General features: G+C 32.8%; 2 long non-coding RNA genes across 4 annotated transcripts; one reads left to right on the plus strand and one right to left on the minus strand.

Annotated features, from left to right (window-relative positions):
* Positions 1-3,137: 3,137 nt before the first annotated feature.
* LOC129942495 (uncharacterized) lies at positions 3,138-4,522 on the plus strand. The gene is made up of 2 exons (XR_008781044.1): positions 3,138-4,009; positions 4,144-4,522. It is a non-coding gene; the product is annotated as an uncharacterized LOC129942495 (long non-coding RNA).
* Positions 4,523-10,991: 6,469 nt separating this feature from the next.
* Positions 10,992-22,182, minus strand: LOC129942492 (uncharacterized). Of its 3 annotated transcripts, none has more exons than XR_008781041.1 (5): positions 20,297-22,177; positions 19,681-20,233; positions 19,034-19,610; positions 11,419-18,970; positions 10,992-11,360 (listed from the first exon to the last, which is right to left on the minus strand). It is a non-coding gene; the product is annotated as an uncharacterized LOC129942492 (long non-coding RNA). The 3 variants fall into 3 exon arrangements; XR_008781040.1 differs by lacking the exon at positions 10,992-11,360 and having other exon boundaries at positions 14,717-15,437; positions 15,563-18,970; positions 20,297-22,182; XR_008781039.1 differs by lacking the exon at positions 10,992-11,360 and having other exon boundaries at positions 14,717-15,260; positions 15,325-18,970; positions 20,297-22,182.
* Positions 22,183-22,843: the final 661 nt, after the last annotated feature.

Here is a 22,843-nt window from a genome sequence, read left to right on the forward strand (position 1 = left end):
TGGGTTATCAGCCTCGAAACTGCTTACAGACAGTCGAGTACGACAGTGATCACTGTGGACTGGCTGCTGTTATGCAGATTCCGAATGAACGCATGGAATTGGAAGAATACGTTGCAACGCATTCTTACAATTACAGTAAGATGCGTTGGCCTCGTTTCACCAACGCCTTAGCGAGAGAACTTCGTTCGAGTGACATAGCCCCACCAAACAAAAGAAACATGCCAAATACAGAAATTGACCAACATTTACAACAGATAAACAATAACGAAACAATAAAACAAACAAACGATGGAACGGACAATTCCAAAGAACAAAGAACGGGATCAAATGGACGGTTACAGAAACGCGACAATTGACGTACTACGTAGGCACAAGAGTGGCTTACTGACAAGACTCAAAAACTTGTACAGACGACTGACAGACCCACACGACTTGGGGGTTAGGACACTGAAGTAGAGATGGCAGAGTAGATTACGTCAGGTAATCTACTCGGTAAACTACGTGTAGTTAATTGGATAAACTACACGTTTGAATTGTTTCATTTCCTACCCTAAATTTGTTACGTGTGCTACCTTCACAAAAAACGTTGAATTTCAAAAAGAATTAAAAAAACGAGTGAATAAGTAACGACTAACGATTGAAAAACACTGAACTATACATAAGAACCAAAAATGTTGCGTAAATGAACTAAATCAAGGAATTCGAGGTTCTATGAAAGAAAATTGCAAATTTAATAATCATCTGTTTTTGTCGTTCATTTTAAGAGTATAGTGTATATGATATCTATCAATTTTCCGAATTTTCGAGAGTTCGTTTTTCACACTTTCACAGTTATCTTTTCGATGCAATTTGTCAATTTGGTGGTTGAATGGACATTTCAAACTACGTTTTGACGTCTACTGCTACGTCTGCTACATTTAACTACGTTAACTTCAATTAACTACATTAACATTAAATGTAGTAAATCAAGATGGCATTCCTGCCATCTCTGCACTGAAGTCGTCAATAAAAAATGTCAATCTGTTGATTAAGGAGAATAACAGGCTATCAATTAATAAGTACTGGGATGGCGATTTGAGAACCGCGGTTTCATGCGTTTCAACGACGATTCCTTGGCAAATGCCAAAATCACCGAGCAAACGGGACCAAGTCTCTTGTTAGTAACGAAGGTTGAGCTTCAACTCATCTTCAATTCAATAAAAAATAAAAAAGTCAGCAGGTGTCGATGGTATATCCAATGTTGTACTAAGACATTTACCGATGGAGGCAATTGACATTTACACCACGCTCTTCAATAGTGCACTGAATAATGCATATTATCCAGTACATTGGAAGACCGCTGTGGTTCATCCTCTCCCGAAAAAGGGAAAGGGCAACTCCAACCAGTCAAAACATCGGTCGATAAGTCTTCTTCCGAGCATCAGCAAAGTTTTCGAAAAGATCATTAATAGGGCTCTGACTAAGTGGGCTGCGGACAACAAAATAATTCCGGATAAACAGTTCGGATTCAAGGCGGGTCATGACACAATTTATGCTGCGTCTAAACTCGTTTCTGATATCCAATGGAATAAATCAAAACAATAATGCACAGGTGCTGTTCTGGTTGATTTGGAAAAGGCCTTTGACACCGTATGGTTAGAGGGTCTTTACCTAAAACTGAGCAGGCTTGGCATAAGCAAGCCATTATTGTATATACTTTATGATATGCTTAACGGTAGAAAGTTTGTTGTCAAAAGTGGCAATGTAACTTCTACCTCAACATTCTCAAAAAAGCTATCTGATAGGTAATCTTGGAAAGGCAATTGCGTACGCCGACGATCATCTAATTGCGTACAGAACGGCCCGAAAGGTTGAGGTTATTAGAATTCTCTTGCAGAGTGATTTCGACAAGATTCAGCGATATTGCGACGACTGGAAACTGAAAATAAATGCCCAGAAGTCGGAGACAATTCTGTTCCGGACTCAGTTGGCTAAGGCCACGAGGGATACGTGCAAGAATTGGCTCAAGATGGTCATCGTTGATCTTCACGGCAGCCATTAGCGAGCAAAAGTGTAGTGAAGTACCTCAGTATCTGGATAGATCAGTATTTATATTTCGACAGACATATAAATGCTGCTCTTACCAGGCCCAGATTAGACTTCGCTGTGACGAAACGGCTGTTTTACAGCAGTCGGCTTGAGTTCAGAGTGAAGGTAATTTGCTACATGGCCCTCATACGGCCAATGATCGTTTATGGTTGTCCTGTGTGGTTCAACGTTGCCCCTTCCCAGATGGAGAAGTTTCGGGTGTTCGAGCGGCAGTCTTTACGACGCTGTACCGGCTTATATCGAACAGCCGAATCTTCTTATGTGTATTACTATTCCAACGAGGTCCTATGCAACGGGGCTCGAATCAACAGAATTGACAACTTCGTGATAAAACTCGTTCGAGGTCACATTGATAGAGCTATGTCTTTGACCAACAATTATCGGGGCGTTCTATCCGAACGACGAGTATTTTGAAAGTGCACGCTTGAGTGGGTTCATTCCACCAGAGGCATTCTTCTTTTTAGACAAATGCGGTCTGATACAGGATAGATTGGCAGTTCCGTTAATCTACCACGTCAAACGAAAAACCGTGGATAGGCGACTCCCATACAATCGGGACGTCATGGCACAAGGTGGAGCAGAGCTCCTTCGGTTCAGTAGGGCTGTGTCCGAACGGGACCGAACTGATAGGGTGAATCAGGAGAATCAGTTTTGGTGGCTTCAATCGGCACTTGATAGTGGATAGTCGGGATATGGTTTTAAGCCTTGGCCAGATTACATACTTGTTTTATAGTTTTAGATTTAAGTTTTAAGTAGAATAGGCATGGTGGCGCAAAAAGAAATAGAAATAAAAAAAAATACAAAAAATAAAATTTAAAAAAACATGGAATAAAAAAAAATAATAAAAAAAGACAAAAAAATATGTAAAATATGAAAAACAAAAATGTTAGATAGTTAGATTTGCTGCTGTGGTTGTTCTAGTTTTAAGTAGTTTATAGGTAGAATAGGTAGTTTAAGTTAGTTTTAAGTTTTATATTAAAGACCTTATTTTAAGTAGTCTTTAAGTAAATATAAAAAAAGGATATTGATATTAGTTTTTTTTTCAAAATTTTCTAATAAATACAGAAATTAATAAAATATAAATTGAAGTAAAAAAGATCTTAGGGCCGAAAGGCATTAGTAGTTAGTGTTATAGTTTAACTTAGATTGTCCGTACGGGACCATTAAGTTAGTTGTAAGTTATGGAAAATTAGGCTAGCTTTAAGATAGGTTTAAGAATGAACTAAAAAGTTAAAAAAAACAAAAAAAAGCTTTGGTTCCCATCGATCACCGAAAACAGATTACGGGACCATCTCGAAACCTACCGCGTGCTGTTGTCATGTGTTCTTTCTATCTGTTCTTTCTCTTCTGTCCTTGTCTTGTATTAATGTCTTGTGTTGTTATCACCTTACTTAGTCTAGTCAGAGAGAAAAAACTAGTTTAGTTTTTTTTTCTCTGACTTAAAGTGCCTGTTCCTGCACTACCTTTAGCTTCTTTCGTATGATATTAGGGTCAGAGATGGTGAAACGAAACCCAGGTCAACATGTGTGAACGTTTTATGTGTTGAAAAATGTGTCGGGCAACCGTCATTTAATGTCACAGGACTGAAATTCTATTGGACTTTTAAATATGGTTTGTTGGGGCTTTGGGGCTTTATTTTTGACAAACATAAAACAGAAAATTAAAGTAAAAATGACAATTTTTTCCTTACTTTAGAACAATCTTCAACAGGAACATGGAAACTGATGATACATGTAAATATTACATCAATACCAAAGTAAATCGCCTAACATTTTTATAATTTTTAGTGACAACGAAATTTAACGTTTCTTTTCGCCAATTTATACCACAACCTATTACCTCAACCCACATCGAAGAGAATGTGTGTCCTGAAGTGTCTTGACTATCATTCTCTTCATAGATGCCCGCAGGACGATGCAAAGTAAATCATTATATATTTATTATATTGTTATTTTAATCGATATTATTTGTGTGAAATCAACTCAAAATTTATTTTAAAAGAATTATTTTTTTATAACCCCTTTTTGTTTTTTTTTTAATTTTTTCCATATACAGTTTTTGTGTTTCGCTGCTCATTTTTTTCCCTTGGTAGACGGTACAGGATAGTAAATAAGTCCTAGTAATAGTTGCATTAAGTCTTTTATTATTTCACTTAAGCATAGTTTAATAGTTTTAATACAAAAAATCAATGTAAAATAATTTAAGAAATTAATAAAATAATAAGGCGGAGCAGAGCTCCTTCGGTTCAGTAGGGCTGTGTCCGAACGGGACCGAACTGATAGGGTGAATCAGGAGAACCAGTTTTGGTGGCTTCAATCGGCACTTGATAGTGGATAGTCGGGATGGGGTTTTAAGCCTTGGCCGGATTACATACTTGTTTTATAGTTTTAGATTTAAGTTTTAAGTAGAATAGGCATGGTGGCGCAAAAAGAAATAGAAATAGAAAAAATTACAAAAAATACAATTTAAAAAAACATGGAATAAAAAAAAATAATAAAAAAAGACAAAAAAATATGTAAAATATGAAAAACAAAAATGTTAGATAGTTAGATTTGCTGCTGTGGTTGTTCTAGTTTTAAGTAGTTTATAGGTAGAATAGGTAGTTTAAGTTAGTTTTAAGTTTTATATTAAAGACCTTATTTTAAGTAGTCTTTAAGTAAATATAAAAAAAGGATATTGATATTAGTTTTTTTTCAAAATTTTCTAATAAATACAGAAATTAATAAAATATAAATTGAAGTAAAAAAGATCTTAGGGCCGAAAGGCTTTAGTAGTTAGTGTTATAGTTTAACTTAGAGTGTCTGTATGGGACCATTAAGTTAGTTGTAAGTTATGGAAAATTAGGCTAGCTTTAAGATAGGTTTAAGAATGAACTAAAAAGTTAAAAAAAAACAAAAAAAAGCTTTGGTTCCCATCGATCACCGAAATCAAGCATCAGTGAGCGTGGTTAGAAGACAGATTACGGGACCATCTCGAAACCTACCGCGTGCTGTTATCATGTGTTCTTTCTATCTGTTCTTTCTCTTCTGTCCTTGTCTTGTATTAATGTCTTGTGTTGTTATCATCTTACTTAGTCTAGTCAGAGAGAAAAAACTAGTTTAGTTTTTTTTTCTCTGACTTAAAGTGCCTGTTCCTGCACTACCTTTAGCTTCTTTCGTATGATATTAGGGTCAGAGATGGTGAAACGAAACCCAGGTCAACAAGTGTGAACGTTTAATGTGTTGAAAAATGTGTCGGGCAACCGTCATTTAATGTCACAGGACTGAAATTCAATTGGACTTTTAAATATGGTTTGTTGGGGCTTTCGGGTTGGAAACGCTGTGGATTTGAGTGTGCCTCTCAAAAGAGTTAAAAGGTTTTTAAGTTTTTATTTAAATAGATTATTATTTTTGACAAACATAAAACAGAAAATTAAAGTAAAAATGAAAATTTTTTCCTTACTTTAGAACAATCTTCAACATGAACATGGAAACTGATGATACATGTAAATATTACATCAATACCAAAGTAAATCGCCTAACATTTTTATAATTTTTAGTGACAACGAAATTTAACGTTTCTTTTCGCCAATTTATACCACAACCTATTACCTCAACCCACATCGAAGAGAATGTGTGTCCTGAAGTGTCTTGACTATCATTCTCTTCATAGATGCCCGCAGGACGATGCAAGGTAAATCATTATATATTTATTATATTGTTATTTTGATCGATATTATTTGTGTGAAATCAACTCAAAATTTATTTTAAAAGAATTATTTTTTGTTTTTTTTTTAAATTTTTTCCATATACAGTTTTTGTGTTTCGCTGCTCATTTTTTTCCCTTGGTAGACGGTACAGGATAGTAAATAAGTCCTAGTAATAGTTGCATTAAGTCTTTTATTATTTCACTTAAGCATAGTTTAATAGTTTTAATACAAAAAATCAATGTAAAATAATTTAAGAAATTAATAAAAAAAAAATAAGTTCCTTTTTTTAAGACTTTAAGGCTTATTTATTTCTACAAAAAGTAGTGATAAGCCACAATAATTTTAAAGTACTTTTAAGAAACAAAAAACAAACCTTTTTCTTAATAAATCGGGTTTAAATAACATTTAAAATTTAAATTCATAAAAAAAGTTTTTTTTATTTCACATTTGGATATTTCCTTTTTTAATTTGTATTTTTTTGAAAACCCCAGTAGAAAAATTTGGAGGGATAATCTCAATCTGGCACAGTTGAAAAAGTCCCACAGAGTATGCAATAAGCATTTTAAAGACCAAGCAAAGCGTCTACCTGTGTGGGCTGTGCCAGATTCTGTTGCCCAAGATTGTTCTGCTCCTGTCCTGGATGAAATTTTTGGTGTCGAAAATATTGGATACAATACCGTATAATTTGGCACTCAAGATTTTTCAAAGAAAACATGCTCCGCGTTGAGAAACAACACGCTAAAAAAGGTAAACTTGAGGAAAAAAAATTAAGAGATTAAACAAAAAGTTGTAGAAATGCAAGTAGAGCATGCAAAAACAATTCGCTCTAAATATTGTGAGCTTTGTCCCTGAAAATAGAAATAGAAAAATTAAAGGAAAAAGTCGAGTTTTTATGTTTAGATTCAGAAAAGTTGCCAGCAGATATAAGAATAATAGTAGATAATAGTGTTAGAAATTTTGATAGGCCTCCTCAGGGACGTAGTGCAGAGTTTAAAATGCTGGCGCTTTCAATTATTTTTATTTCTATAGATTTCAACGTCAAAAGTTAAGTGCTTAAAATGAGTGAGAGCCAGCTTTCAGATATTTACAAATATTGTTCCATTTCAGCTGACGAAATGTCCCTAAAAACTCATTTTGACTACAATAGGAAAAGCGATTTAGTTGTAGGTTTAGAAGATTTTGGCGATGACGAATCTCGTTCAGCCTTGTCATCAAGTAGTGTTTTTAGTTATCATGGTCCAAGGTATAGCAAAGAGATGGAAACATCCTCTTGCGTATTATTTTGTTAGGAATAATTGTCCTCCGTCCGTTTTAAAAAAAAAAAAACTTTTGTTCAGAGCTATCACTGCATTGCAAGACAATAATTTATATTCCGTCTAATTTGTTTGGGTGCTAGACAGCAGCCCCTAAAAGCCATATTTTGAAGTCAACATTTCCAAGATATTCTCTTTTTATGATGTCCATCATCTACTAAAGAGTGCTCGAAACTGTCTTCTTCAAAACGATATAATTTTTGCAGAACAGGAGAGAGCATCGTGGAACGATATAATCTATTTGTACGATGTCGACTGTGCAAATGAATACCAATTATGTCCCAGGTTGACTCAAGACCATATAAGGCCAAATTATTTGCAAAAAATGAAAGTTCGTCTTGCAACACAGGTTTTTAGCAATACTGTTCATGCTGCGTTTAAGACCCTTTCAAAATTTAGTCATGTTACTAAAACTATGCTTCATACTGCAGAACTTATTTTATTTTTCGGAGATCTTTTTGACCTTTTTAATTCTCCCAAAAAAACAGCGCAACAAGAGAAGCAGGAAGGATTTACAGGTAGTGATAAACAAAAAAGAATTTTTGAGGTTTGCCGATTCTCTTTTTGAATCCATTCGCGTAATTAGCAATGATTTAGGACGCAAAGATGTGACCAATAAGTTTTCCTTCATAAAAGGCTGGGTTCTTAATATTCAATCCCTTGGATCACTTTGGGAACATCTTACCTCATCGGGTTTTGAGTTTTTACTCACTCGCCATTTAAATCAGGATTGTTTGGACATTTTTTTCGGTAAGATTAGGCGCGCTAACGGAAATATTTCCCGACTTAGTTGTCAAGATTTCCAGAGCGCTTTTCAGAAAATTTGGGGTATTCAATACCTTAAAATTGTTAGAAGGGGCAATTGTAGTGTAGAAGAGGATAGTAGTTTAAATGAAATATTTAGTTCAAGCAAAAATTTAAGAGGAGATATATGTAGATTGGTTGCATTATGAGCAAGATGATGATCCAGATAACATTTCGAGGATAGTGTTATTTCTGGAATTTAAGAACCTAATTTCAGGAACAAAATGCTCACAATAATGCATTTGTAATTTTATTTTCGACCTGTGATATCAGATATTAAGTAGTTTTTTATTTATTTATTTATTTTATTGTTTTTATTACTTTTTAATTATAGTATTTAAAAAAGTTTAAATATTTTTTTCTTCAAGCATGGTGTAATAGGCCTACCGGGGAAACCGAACACCTTATCAAAAAATCGGTTAACTCACTGAAAAGCATACCTCATGGGTAGTGTGGAATTGCTAATATTGTTCTATAACTATTATACTGATTATTATTATTTTTGTATATTTATTATCATTTATGTTATAATATATTATGTTTAATTATAAAAACCAAATGTACACATTGTAAATTGAAACATTGAAAAGAAAAAAAATATATATTTTCAAAAGAGGCATCTAACGATTAACTAAGCAAAGTAAGTTTAAAATTGAATCGACTACAAATGGCAAGTGTAGTACCCGTGGCATGATGGTTAGTGCGTTGACAATTCCTTCAAGAGTAATTCTTGTCATGAAAAAGTGCTTTCTCAAATTTGCCGTTCGGATTCGGCCTAAAATTGTAGGTCCCTTCCATTCCTGACAACAGTACTCGCACACAGGAATGGTTGAGAGTTGTAAGTCACTAGGCCCTGGTTCACAACGGACTGTTGCGCCACCCCATTTCACAAATGGCAAGTATTGAATAACATACACAAACAATCATTAAAATTCATCAAAAAGCTTTGAAATATAGCGAATAACTAATGAAATATAAGCTTTTATGTAATTTAATAGTATCCTTTAATGATCGAAAACGAACATTTTTACTTTCGTGTAAAATTTCGAACTCGAGATTTTAATCAAACATAATATTACTATGGTAGACAAGTCGAAAAAAGTAGGTCCCGCGATTCCGTTTGGTCCGTTTTGTCTGTCTGTCCACGCTCCTACAGCCTAAACCATTGAGTTCATTCAGGTCAAACTTGGAAGTTAAGGTTTTGAGCAGATTCGCGTTAGGCGTTTTTTTCATTTTTTTTAAGATTAAAACTAACAGTGGCCCTCATACAATTTTTTGGTCAAAAAACGAAAATTCGAATTTTCTCAAAAACAAACTGATAGATTTTTTTTCAAATTTTATCTAAAATTTTGTTTTGTAACTTGGCTTTTTTTAATAAGAAAAAGATATTTTTGTATTGCTCAGAAAAGGTATCGCTCATAAAACCGAAATTTTGTTTTTAAATTTTCTCAGCAACTTTTGAACTGATTTCGATAATTTTTTTTCTGAATAAGCCCTTATATTGCCTTAAAAATATTTGATGATCCAAAATGGAATTTTTTATTTTTTGGATTTCTAAAGAAATATTGAATTTTATTTTTTCAAAATTCGATATCTCAAAAACGAGCCAACATTTTTTTACGAAATTCATATGTATAGCGTATATTTACAATCACTCAACAACTGCATACCAAAAATATTTTTAGAGAAAAATTGAAAAATTTTATGTATACAAAATTAATTTAAAAAAAACCGCTTTAACGGTTTTCAAAACAAAATTTTGAAAAATTAAGGTTTTTTTTGATTTATAAAATGGCATTTAAATTTTTGAAGACAAACTTATTTTTCAGGTTAAATTTTAAAGCTTAAAATATTTTTGTTTAAATTATTTTAACTGTATTTAAAGTAAATTATTTTGACGAAATTTTAATTACATTCCTATCTTTAATTCAAATGAATGCATTTGGTACATATTTATGTATTTTTATAGGTAACTATAACTATTGTAAATAGCAACTATGGCCGAGTAGCAGTGTCGGATTAACGTATATGATATGTTTAATTAACAATCTATTTTAAGGTGTCAATCAAGAATTAATATCTTGGTACTTTTGTATATATGATTTTAAAATATTATTCTTTAAGAAGAGTATAAGAGCCTGACTGCAAAGAACACATGAATAGCAATTTCTTGTACTTTTACGAAAAAATTAAACCGAACGCAATAACTCCATGTTCGCTCTGAAAACTTGTATTAAAGAAGCAATGTGATTGGATTGTAGTAGGTACCTTCTACCTACCAATAACATTCTTTCACTATCATCATAATCATGTCATTATCTATCTGCATAAAGCTGAGCACGCCAAGGGAACTATTTTATGTTCGTTTAAGACACCTACCTACCTAACTACAAAACCAATAGGCGATCGCTTGAAATTTAAACATACATATTCTTCCTCTTTCTTATCTTCAGATAATTTACTTTCCATCCTGGTTCTTCTAATATGAAATTAAAATAAGGCTATCCAAAGGAAAAAGCTTTGAACGAAATAGTTGAATACATAAACAATTGTTTTCGTTAAGTACGCTTACAAGTATATTTCACTTCCGGGATGAAATGTCCTAGGATGAGTTGTGTCTTAGGATGAGTTGCCGGTTTTTGAAAAAAATCAAATGGCATTTATGTATATCTTTGAAGACTAACTTATTCTACAGGTATATTTTAAAATCTTCTATAGGTACTTTTTTCAAAACTATTTTTATTTTAGCTAGGTGAAATACTCGTACCATACATATACGGCTTTTAGAAACTATCCAAATTTATGAAACTCTCTAAAACTTTAAGGACGCCTTCCAAAACGAGTCGCAAATCAATTAATCCGTCTTCATTTATCCGGTAATACGATAAAAATCTTAAAAAATGGCAACAAATTTCTATTTTAATTTTCATTACTTACGCCAATATCTATTGAATTAGATGCATCTGTCAGCTTGCAACTTTTTTACATCATACTTTTGCTTTAAAACTTTGAACTTGCAAAACGGTAAAATTGAATAATGCACTCTTATTTTTTTTATGTTTATTTTATTAAAAGAACAAAACAAAATTAAACCAATTACAAGAATAAAACAAAATAAATTTTACAAACTATGACAGTCAATCAAAATGCTTTTTGATATATTTCATAAAATGATAGAACCCTGAAAACAATTTCACTTGATTTTCAATTTAGATTTATATTTAATTTTACTCGATTTGGGAACCTAGCTGTAATATACATTTCAAAACCTATAATATATAATGGAATTGAATTTTAAAAACAATAATTATACCCAATTACGCACATTTTTGAAAAAATTAAAACTTCATTTTAAAACTAGGTACGCCACGACGATTCTTTACTAATCATGGATAAGATTCTAAGTATATCGTCGAATCAACTGAACGGCAGAAGTCAAATCGAATAAGCTTCATTTCGATTTGTAGCTGAAAAAGAAAAACATCAATTAGTACTTTAGAGTTTTGTTGTTAATGTGAAACTTACTTTGAAGTAGTCTTGCCATCATGAGGCTTCTGGTCAATAAAATTGTCCCCGATTGATGTGTTATAATTTTACCATTTCTGGAATATGTATCAACTTAACATTGATTGAAAATATGTGGCTTCTTAAGTCGTTTAGGTTGACATTATTTTACGAGGAAAATTCCAATCGGACATTTTCACTACGTGGACTCTAGATAATATATTTCATCTATGGGTCTGGCTACGAATGGCGTTCTACTCCGTTGACAAGATGCGACATGACAGTTCCAAGACCGTATGGAGATGCATCTGCAGAAATGACGATAGTTTTTTCAGCGTCATGCAATTCAAGGATACTATTTTACAACAACACTTTCTTGAAATAATTGTTCGCACTCAGATTACCAATTAAAATTGATATCTATTTTCAAAAGGTTGTATAGTTTTTCTAATTTATTTGATAGGAATATATAATAGTTTAAGAGACCCAGATAAGACTGTGAGTTTAGTTAAATTCTTTGGACTGGGTGCGTTGACTACGGCTTCTATTTTACGCTTACTAGGACTTATACGATTTTATGAAATGCAATGACCTAAATATTCTACCTTGAATATTATGATCGTTTAAACGGCTTAGAACCTTATATAAATTATTTTTACAGTCTTATTTTGATGACGATTATATATCGTCAATGTACCGAAAGCATTCTTTATATTTTGTATGACACCATCAATGACGCTCTGGAAAATAGCCACTGCAGCAGACACACCTTATGGTAACCTATTACATACGTTAATATTTTATTGAAACCGTTGTAACCTCTAACTGTTGATATGCACCTATTTGGTTTATGACACAAAAGAACCTGGCATTAGCCAGTTTTGCAAAAATATCTTCACAAATGGTTAAAGGATAATGTTCCATCTGAACATATATATTTATGGTTTTCTTGAAATCCACACAAATTCTTATTGATACACTTGGTTTTGGTACCACGACTATATGGCTGGCGTTTTCTGCATATTTTATAGGTGAAATAATGCCTAGCTGACATAGCCTATCGAACTCTACTTCGACTTTTGACCTTAACTGGAAAGGAACAGTGTATGCTTTGGCACATAATGCCAATTAACAAGTATATCTGCAGTGAAACCTTCGATAGGCTTTGTTAAATTAAATTATTTTCAAATACCCGTGGAAATTTTAATTTTATTTTTGTAATATTTTCACATTTTCCGTCTCGACACTAGAAACAAAATTATTACCAAAATGACCTGCTATGACATGACTAAAGGACAAAATTTTGTAGATTCCAATTTTGACTTTATATGACTTACTTGAAAATTCTTTGAAACCGACAATTTACCACATACAAAATTGCTTCTCCAATTTGGTATAAGTTTATACAACCAAGGACGTCAGAATATGTTCCTTCGCCGACACTCCAACATTCGTCCACTCCACCATAGAGGAAATATATTACCTAGAGTCCCGACCGGTACCCGTCCTACCTGAAACACCCTCAAATTTTATTCGAGGTGAACTCTCTCCAATTCTGTATTGGTTAATACATGTGAGTGGTGGAAAAAAGGCAAAATGCCAGTTTGAATTCTTGTCAAAAATCACAGTTCCACAATTTCGATTTAAAAAACAAAACATTCAATTTGGGATTCTACAAGTAAGTTTTTGTAAATTATTTTGTTTTATCTGAACATTTAACAGAATTTGTTTCTTTTCAGAAAAAAGAATCTCGTAAACAAAAGAATATTTAAGTTGATTTGTTTCAGCTATTGATTGCTCCAATAATATACTTTACTAGTAATTCAAGAAGATGTATATAGGAATAAAAATCGACTTTATTAGCATCTCCTTAGTGTTTTCATTTCGGGTGCTGCCGATTACAAACCAATATAGAAAGCAATTTCTCTCAAGAAATTTTGAAGGTTTGCTCAAAACAAGGGCACTAGTCTCCAGGTGCATTTATTTTATATTATATTTCTCTTAATATCAATGTTTTTAACCACAGACTTTCGCCTTTATTTGTAAATAGTTATTCGAAGCCTATTGATTGTTGAAGTAAAGTATATTTTTCTACACTCAATTGCTGCTGTATCATGGCCGTTGCGATCTATCTCAGCGGCTATGGTGGGCGCTGGCGTTGACGATAGAGGTGTCAACGTCTCTGCCAATAGTAAGATTCACGGAATGCAACGACACCGTCAGAATCACGAATTCAGTTCCGAATTGGCGAACATCCTCATCTACCGCTAAGTCATCGACTTTGTGAAATTCAATTCAATGGTGCAAGGGAAAGCTTTGACATTCAATAGTTGACCGCCACTGTTGGAATGACTTAACAGCGGCAATAGCAACGGCAGAGTATGCATGCAAATCAGGTAAGTTCATTCATTTACTTACGAGTAATCTTAACACGGATATTTTAAATTCTATGGTTCAAATAATAATAAAAAAACAAATAAGCTGTTTTAAGTAGATTTTATTCTTTTTATTCAGACATATGTTTAATCTAACAAAATTAAAAAGTTGGTATTTTAAATACTATTAATATGTTTTGGTTCATCAGTTCATATGTTTTTCTTTGTGATTTTATGTGGTCAGAAACCCGTTCTTTTTTGAGAGGATTAAGATATCCTGACTTCGAACCTCATTAGAAAAGCATGACGTATCTCTTAACTTTAAATCGCAAGATTATTTTGCAAAGTACATATCTTTGGTTTTAGCTCCAGTTCAAATCATTTTGCTATTTCACTTAGTTTTCGTTATTTCTTATTATTTATGAAAGATTCATAATTTCATTTGACTTTACCTGAAGTTTTGAAAAAAACTAGATTGTAATTCTTTTGTGGTTATAAATAATAAATACTTCGTTTAATTTTGGATGCTGATTACGAAACCTAACTTAGATTTTATTTTATATTATGTTATTTATTTTTGTATTTTTTCCAATATATTACAAGAACTTGATATAATAATCTTAAGACTACAAATTCATTATACGAAATAGTAAAATATTGTAAAGGAAGAAAATATTGAAGGAAGATATTATAGATGTTTATAATCATCAAACATTTTTTTTTGAAAGAAAAAACTATTTCATAAAATTGATAGCTTCGAAAAGCCTTTCATGTATGTACATATATAATAGCTTTCGAATTACAAACAAATAATATCTCAAAAGCCTAAATTGATAGATTGGATTCGGATTTGAATTGAAGTTATTCACGGCATCAAAAGCAATACATCATGAATAAAGGAAGGTATTTCAATTGAATTTCAGATAAATGAGAAAAAGCGAAAATTAAGATAGTTTTTATTTTATTATTTATAAACACATCCTCACCAACTACATCACAGAGTTCGCCAAAAAATGTAAATGGAAGATATTCAAATTTGAATTTCTGCAAAAAAGAACATAGTGAAACAGATCAATTGGCCAATCCTCGGTGGTAGGTACTGCCTTGAAAAACTGACTGTAGATTAACTATTGTTCACATGATGAGGAAGGACTTGCATACACTGCGATCTTTCGCCTATCCGTAGCTGGCTGAAGAAGTGCATTGCAAAGATGGTGGCACATTACGTGAATGTGTTACTGCTGTCACACGCTGCAATTGATTCAACTTGTATTTGGCTTGGTTATTAATGACCACCAAGTAAAGACATTCCTCAACTTTATAGCAACTCTCGACTTGTATATCCATCTCGACAAATAAAGCATATCAGATAGGTTGCAAGCTTTTCAGTCGGCCCTTCTCATTCCTACAGGGTTAAAAATGAGGATATAAGCCATCAGAATAGAGCCAAGAACAAAGTCTTGGTGAGAAGTGTAATTTTAATTTTAACTAAAAAACAAAACAAAACAATATTCATATAATTTGAGTTTAAAATTAATATGAACATATTAACCTTCAATTTGTACTGTACCTATTCACTCTAGAATAAATATGTCGGCGTTGCTGGCTTCCTACTCGGGGCTTCCACTTTTCTTGTTGCAACGTTATCCTCGGTTTCCTCTTTATCTGAGGATTAAATTAAATTCATTATATATTTTTATTTCAATAAATTAATATTTTTGTTTTACTTTCATTTGTATTATTCATACTGAATTTCGTTTTGTTTACATTTACATTTTCGTAATACTTACCTCACTGTCAAAACTTGACATAACTCAAATTGGGCAACGTTCGCATTACAGTTCTACTGTGCGCTTATACTTTCAGCACGATTTTGTCTGTTTTTAGCGAAATTTTTCATAAAAACAATAGAATTTGTGTGCCAAAAGCATTCAAATATTATTTTTAGCACAGTTTTCACTAAAAAGAAGTTGTAAAATTCATTTTCCTAAAAATATTGCATTCATTTTTGATTTTTGAATTCAACGGATTTCTTTTTTGAACGGCTGAGTTCACCTCATATTGTTTTCCCCTAATTGTGCAAACTAACACATGCTTATGCTAACGGGCAAAATTCTCTCAATTTAGTTTGTAGGCCGAAAGAGAGAAAACCCATTAAGTCGGGACTCTAGATAATATATTTTCTCTATGCACTCCACCATGACTTCGCAAACAGTCCAACTTGTGACCTGTGACTGCCTGTAAATTAAATAAATAATTGTTAACAAGTAATTGACTAAATATCTTAGAATAATCTACATAACTTATGATAGATTGACATGCTCCAGTGTCCACTTCCATCTGCCCCTCACTACCTTCAATTATGACAGACGTAATAAGACGGGAACTTTTTCTTCCAGACAAATTGAAAATATTGTTGACTTCTGTAGGGCTGCACTGATCATCGGTTTCGTCATTTATTCTTCTTATTTGACTTCTTCCACGTGACTGTAAGAGTTTTTTGCAAAATGACCTCGGGACTTTCACAGGTAGCATGTTATTTCTTTAGCTGCACACTTGTACTTATGATGATTCCCACATTGCTGGCACTTGCCGTTTGACATATCCATATAACGAGTTGAGTTTTGTGTACCATGCGGAAACTTCGACTTTTGACTGTGACAAGAACTGTAATGATGTTGCTTACAGACCAAATATAAATTTGTCTCTCATATATTATCTAGAGTCCCGACCGGTACCCGTCCTACCTGAAACACCCTCAAATTTTATCCGAGGTGAACTATCTCAAATTCGAGGTAAACTCTCTCAAATTCGCTATCGGTGAATACATGTGAGTAGAGAAAAAAAAGCAAAATGGGGGATTGGGCTAAGAAGAAACTTATGGAATTTGTGTGACCTGTCAAAAATGACAATCAATTTTGCAAAACAAAACAATAGGTTTCGGACCAAATTTCTTTATAATAAAGAGGGTATATACAAGTTTACTTCATTGAATAAAAAGTAAGTCAAATTGCAGTGAAGGAGGTGCAACAATAATCGATTTATTTATAGTCTGTCTTTTCATTTTAGATAGTGCCATAATGCAGGAAGCAATTTCCCTTAAGTAATCTGGAAGGCAAACCAAACAAGGCGCTGATTTGCAGGTAAATTTTTTGTATACATATTATATTTCTCTTAACAAAATACTATCAATGTTTTTAATTACAGATACTGCCCATTGTTTTTGTATGTACTTCTCAATGGCAATAGCTGCCGCGGCGTTGACGGCGGAGGTGTCACCATCAAAACCATTCGAAACAACAGAACGAAGTCAATGATGCAGGTGGAAGTCGACCGCTGACGCCCTTCTACATCAATTGTGTAAGTACGTATCGAAACATTCATATCGTAGTCAACTAGCTTAATCTTCATTTTCTAGGTGCAAAGAGTACTACCAGTCTGCAGTTCTGCAAGAGACGCAAACAAAACAAGAATACAACCTTGACTGTAAGAGAGTTCAAAATTTAAATCTACAACGAATCCATTCATTTTGCTCCTAAGGATCGCACTAGCTTAACGGTGGCAATCATTCGGAGGCAAATGAGCTGGTCCGACAAGAATCCCCAAGAAGCCAAACAGATTCAGATCAGTCTCTCGACAGCTACTGACGATGTCGGCGAGTTGAATCCATCGAATTTCACACAGAAAATCAACATCAAAAAAAGTAAGTCAACTTCCATTTCAGATTTCCTTGTATAATGAAAATTAATTTCTTTATAGTCACGGCAATTCAGCGTGAACAACCTCTATCCGCAGAGAAAGTGTGTGTGTGTCAAGAGATCTCTGCGTTGTGGACAATGCGAACACAATGTCATCAAGCCGGAGTACCATCCAGGATCGATCAAGTATCGCATTCAATTGTTTCCTAACTAACATGTGCCCGACGTTCTGCTTGTGCGTTGTGAAAAGCCACTCAAGCTAACTAACCCAACGATGTACCATATGACCACAACCATTATGAAACTGCCAACCAAGGAAGAGGAACGGCAAATGATCGACTTCGAATAAAAGTTCAACGAAAGGAACCAAAGTAAATAACAAAAAAATCGAATTGGAAATTCTTATTCTATGTTGTTTCTCTTATTTTTTTATAGATTCACCACCTGACGAAAGTCCAATAAAGTAACAATCAAATTGAACTTCACACCTGAAGAAGGACTAAAACCAGACGATGATGTTACCCTTAGTTTCTTGATGAAATATACTTTTGTGAATACATAAACACGCCCGAAAAGAAAGAACGTCAAAAACACGCATTATCATCGAAAGTTTTTGTAAAAGTTGGTCAAATCGAAGCCTAGATTTATTTCTATGTATATCTAGAAAACATCTTTTTTGCAAACAACTTGTTTAGCTATAGTGTAATTTTGTATACATTGTATATTCTACTGTTTCTTTGCTGAATAGGATTATTTTTATTCAAAATTATTTATGATTTACTTTACTTTAATAATAAAGGAATTTGTTTTGAATTCAAAGATGTTGGTGCTTTTTGCTTCAGGGGTGAATTCGGTTGAATCAAGTGAATTTTGAAGAATATACAAATGGTAATGTACAAATTGATCGGATTAGCCAATATAAAACATTCCATTTTTGGTTGTTTGGGGGCAGCACAACTCGAACCTTGAACAAAATGGGACCTACATAACTAAAATGTTCGTTGGAATTTTTACCCGCCCATTTAAACGATATAAATTTGATTATCTAGATGAAAAGCACGAAACAAATTTAAGCGAAATATTGAAAAAATATTGTAGATTTGGAAATCATCACAATTACCACCAATTATAACGTTGAGTGCCGAATGGAATTTAAAAACATATTTGAATTAATTTCATTGTATTTAAAAAATATATAAACATGATTAACAAACCAGGGAGTCTACTCGTACATGTTTAATGATTCAAATTATTTATTTTTATCACAAAAAAGAATACAATATTATTATTAATGACTTTTAATTAATGTAAAATTGAATATGGATATAAGCTAAACGAATTGTTTTTATTCATATGCTCATCCTTGCCAACAAAAAGGAGACATTTAGAAATGGTATGTGATGTTTGTAGTGATGAGTTAGTGTGATGTTAGTGCGAAGTTTTGAGTTCGCTATTGCTTAATATAGAACCCTCCAGCTGTGATGATTCTCATCGTATCAGCTGAAAGAAGATTTTTAATTATAAAATAAATTACCTCGAGCAAACATAACACTTTTCACATACTCTCTGTTGTAAAACATTAAGCTTTTAGTGCCAGATCAAGAATGGATAGTCCAGGCTGTGGAAAAATCTTAACGATAGGATTTAGTTTTAATTCAGTTCACCTAGTCCTTCAACATTTGCCTTGTAGAGCGCTTCTGTGACTTTTTCAGCTTGTTTAAGATCCGCCTCTGAACTTAAAAAGCTAAAAGAAGTGATTTATTTGTTTATTAAAAATCACCTCAATGGACTAGAAGCGTCACATCTTCAGCTAGAATCGTTTGTGCTTTTCTCTTTTCTGGTGATTTTTTGTGTTGTTCCATGAGAAATGCAATTTCTTCCAGTGGGATAAAACTACTTGAACAACGTGAACAACTTGAGAAGATTCTCGACTTCAGAATCTGGCATTTTCAAAAAGAACTGATAAAGAGAAAAAGGCGACGTTTTTTCTTCGTCCAGCCAAATACCATGGCCAGCAAATTTTCCGAACTTGTCTCCTTCTTCGTTGGTAACAAGAGGCAGAATTGAATTGAAGATATTGACGGCATTGAAAGCAATAAATCATGAATGAAGGAAGGTATTTCAATTGAATTCCAGAGACCTACAATTTAAATTAGAAAAAGCGAAAATTAAGACAGTTTTTATTTTATTATTTATAAACACATCCTCACCAACTACATCACAGAGTTCGCCAAAAAATGTAAAAGGAAGATATTCAAATGTGAATTTCTGCAATAAAGAACATAGTGAAACAGATCAATTGTCCAATCCTCGGTGGTAGGTACTGTCTTGAAAAACTGACTGTAGATTAAATTAACTATTGTTCACATGATGAGGAAGGACTTGCATACATTGCGATCTTTCGCCTATCCGTAGCTGGCTGAAAGAAGTGCTTTGCATTGCAAAGATGGTGGCACATTACGTGAATGTGCTACTGCTATCACACGCTGGAATTAATTCAACTTGTATTTGTATTTGGCTTGGCTATGAATGACCACCAAGTAAAGAGCTTCCTCAACTTTATAATAACTCTCGACTTGTATATCCATCTCGTCAAATGAAGCATGTCAGATAGGTTGCAAAGCGAAGCTTTTCAGACTTCTGCGACATCGATCCCTTCGCTGTAATCGGCCCTTCTCATTCCTACAGGGTTAAAAATGAGGATATAAGCCATCAGAATAGAGCGATTTGATTGCCAGTCTTGTTGAGCAATGTAATTTTTTACTAAAAAACAGACAAAACAATATTCATATAATTTGAGTTAAAAATTAATATGAACACATTTACCTTCAATTTGTACCTATTCACTCCACAATAAATATGTCGGCGTTGCTGGCTTCCTACGCTGGGTTTCCACTTTCACTTTTCTTGTTGCTACGTAATTCTCGGTTTCTTTTTTATCTGAGGATTAAATTAAATTCATTATATATTTTTATTTCAATAAATTAATATTATTGATACTGAATTTTGGTTTGTTTACATTTTCGTAGAATTGTCAAAATACTCACCTCGCTGTTGATCTGTTAAAACTTGACATAACTCAAATTGGGCCACGTTCGCATTATAGTTCTAGGGTGCGCTTATACTTTCAGCACGATTTTGTCTGTTTTTAGCGAAATTTTTCATAAAATACATATAATTTGTATGCCAAAAGCATTCAAATATTATTTTTAGCACAGTTTTCACTAAAAAGAAGTTATAAAATTCATTTTTCTAAAAATATTGCATTCATTTTTAAATTTTTGAATTCAACGGATTTCTTTTTTGAACGTCTGAATTCACCTCATATTGTTTTCCCCCTAATTGTGCAAACTTCACCAAAAGCCCATTACAACTACATAGAATCTGGACTTTCCCATAAGAAATGCACGGGAGAACTAACACATGCTTATGCTAACGGCCAAAATTCTCTAAATTTAGTTTGTAGGCCGAAAGAGAGCAAACCCATTAAGTCGGGACTCTAGATAATATATTTCCTCTATGGCTTGATCTAGGAACTCTCCAAATTTACAGTCACGTGACAAAATTTAAACGCTACAATAAAGCCTTTTATAGGCTCACCTGCCTTTTGACTGCGGTGATACAACTTAAATCTTTCTGCGATGGCAAATTTCTTTGGTGCATACAATTTACGGAGCTACACCGACACATGCTCGTCGTAGGACTTCGTATTTGGATTGACTGGCGCCAAAACTGTTTTTAGCGTTTTGTAGGCTTAAGAACCAATTAAGGTTATGAACACGTCTCCAGAAGCAAAAATTTCCATAGACCAAGCATTTGACTCATCTCTTTAGTTGGCTTATGTGGTGGCGCCGCCGTGGCGGTGGTGGGAGTTGACCTGATGCAATGTTCGATGGTTTTGACTCTTTTATCGATTGCTTGATTTTATTATTTATTTATTTATGGATTATGTATAAAGCCATAATTAAAACAAATACCAATAAAAAGAGCAATTCAAATTTAAATTTTGTAAGTATTGCCGGTTAGCCGTTTGTCAATGTATAGAAGAAAAATACGTTCAAATACTTATTTTCAAAACAAAAAGGAGGTAGGTACAATGTGTTTGATTTTCTTAGGTATATATGTATCTATGTATGTACATATGTATGTATGTATATTCGATCAAATGAAATATAAAAGTAGGAGTTATTGTTATTGAAATGAAAAGAAAGATACGCTATCGATACAGGTATGCAAGTCGTACGAGTGTACGTACATGCGTACCTTCGGGGAGTTTTCCATATCTCAAGAACCGAGAGAGATCTCGTCTTCAAATTAAGTTTGTTATGCAGATACATAATAACACAGAATGATGCAGATAGGACTAGGACTCCAACAAAAATTGAGTGGGTGTTTTTTTTACCATAGCGACTTGAATTAAATCTTATATTATATAATGTGTTGTGATACCAAACTGATACAATGATGATACAAATTTAACTAACCGTTTTTTTAATAAATAAACAAACAACAAATTAAGAAAAAAAATAATTGTAAAATCGAATATTTTACAAACGTAAAATAATATAACATATCCCTAAAATTATTGTATGCAACGAATTACGTATGAGAGAAATACGTTTTCGGCATGTGGTATAATTTTGATAAAAATCGAATATTGTTGGTAACCTTAAGTTAATTTAAAAAATAAAAAAAACAAATCTTTAACATATAAAAAAACATGAAAACCAACAAAATCAAAATAAATTATAAATGATTTTACTTACGTATTGAAACAACAGAGAACAAGAAAAATATTGACTTTAAATTATTTATCAGACACAAAATATTGTTATAAATATTTTGTAAAAGGTTTAAGCATTGTTGGTCTTTTTATTATTATTACTCTAGTTATAATTATTAATTTCCAATATTAAACTATTTTAATCGGTGGATAAATAAGGCAAATAAGAATATCGTTCATGATTCAATTTTTGGAAAAAATAAATTGACTTCGACCTGGTAAAATTAAAAAAAAAGATCTAATTGACACCTTTTTTCAACAAAACTAAAACTAAAACTCCTTAAATATATTCATAACTGCCTCAAAATTGAATTTCCCTACCTATGTATATAGGTAGGTATACACCTAACGTACTGTTTCTCTTCAAAAAATGAAAAAAACATGCACATCCACACAACAATGTAGAATATTCAAAATTTGACAGCATTGCAGGTATTGAGAAAATAAATTTGAATTATTTTAGATTTCATAAATTTGAAAACAAATCCAACAAAAACAAAACCTACATAGTTCAATACATATGAATATCTCCATGACAACACACAAAAAAAAACCATTAATAAATATTTTATTTTTTTGTTTCCCTAGCT

The sequence above is a fragment of the Eupeodes corollae genome, chromosome 1, assembly GCF_945859685.1.
Source record: "Eupeodes corollae chromosome 1, idEupCoro1.1, whole genome shotgun sequence".
NCBI lineage: Eukaryota > Metazoa > Arthropoda > Insecta > Diptera > Syrphidae > Eupeodes > Eupeodes corollae.